The 909-nt window shown below is 43.9% G+C and overlaps 1 pseudogene; it reads right to left on the bottom strand.

The window, feature by feature from the left end:
- Window positions 1-356: 356 nt before the first annotated feature.
- LOC146811298 (Nuclear RNase P) lies at window positions 357-451 on the bottom strand (annotated as a pseudogene).
- Window positions 452-909: the final 458 nt, after the last annotated feature.

Here is a 909-nt window from a genome sequence, read left to right as displayed (position 1 = left end):
CATGACATTCTTTTTGTTTATGTTTTTAAAACATTTAAAGAAACGGCATTGTCATGAGCAATGCCAATAGCTCTAACTTTAACAATGCCGAGACCGATTGCATTTGCACCCACACAGAGCCACACACACAAAGCCACCCACACACACAGAGCCACCCACACAGAGCCACCTACACAGAGATATTCACATAGAGCAACCCACACACAAATAGAGCCACCCACACAGAGCCACCTACACACACACTGTTACCCACACACAGACAGAGCCACCCACGCATAGAGCCACCTACAAAAAAAGCCACCCACACAGAGCCACACACATATACACACACACACACATAGAGCCTCACACACACACACACACAGAGCCACCCACACTTACAGACCTTCCCCAAGGTTCATGAGTGACATACGCACTCTGCACGTGACCTCAGTGATGAGCTTCCTCCGCTTCATACCTATACGTCTCCCACTGCTTTATATATGGCTCCATTACATGCACTTGGTAACTGAGGGTGGATTATATAATTTTAATTAAGAGTGATTGAGTGGAAATATAAAGACAGAATACTAAGGGTGTGAAATACAATTCTAAAATGCACACTACCAATTCGCCAATAGCCAGGTTTCAAAATCAAAACAGATAATAGCTCGGGACTCCTAATATGTAAATCATGCTCTGACGTTTGGCCTGTCACTTGTTCCTAACCGCACACCCAATCATGGACCACGCTATGGAACGACCATGTTGGAAAGGTTCGATTTTAGAGGAGCTAATTGCTTCCAGCGCACTGTGTCTTCTGTAAAGCAAAAGTACAACTTTCAGAAAATAACATGAAACCGTGAACCAGAACAGAGTGAGAATGCACACTCAGTCAGTTACCAAGGTAAGATCGTATCAAGAATTTTA

The sequence above is a fragment of the Triturus cristatus genome, chromosome 7 (assembly GCF_964204655.1).
Source record: "Triturus cristatus chromosome 7, aTriCri1.1, whole genome shotgun sequence".
In the NCBI taxonomy this organism is placed as follows: Eukaryota; Metazoa; Chordata; class Amphibia; order Caudata; family Salamandridae; genus Triturus; species Triturus cristatus.
This window is presented reverse-complemented; position numbering and strand designations above follow the sequence as displayed.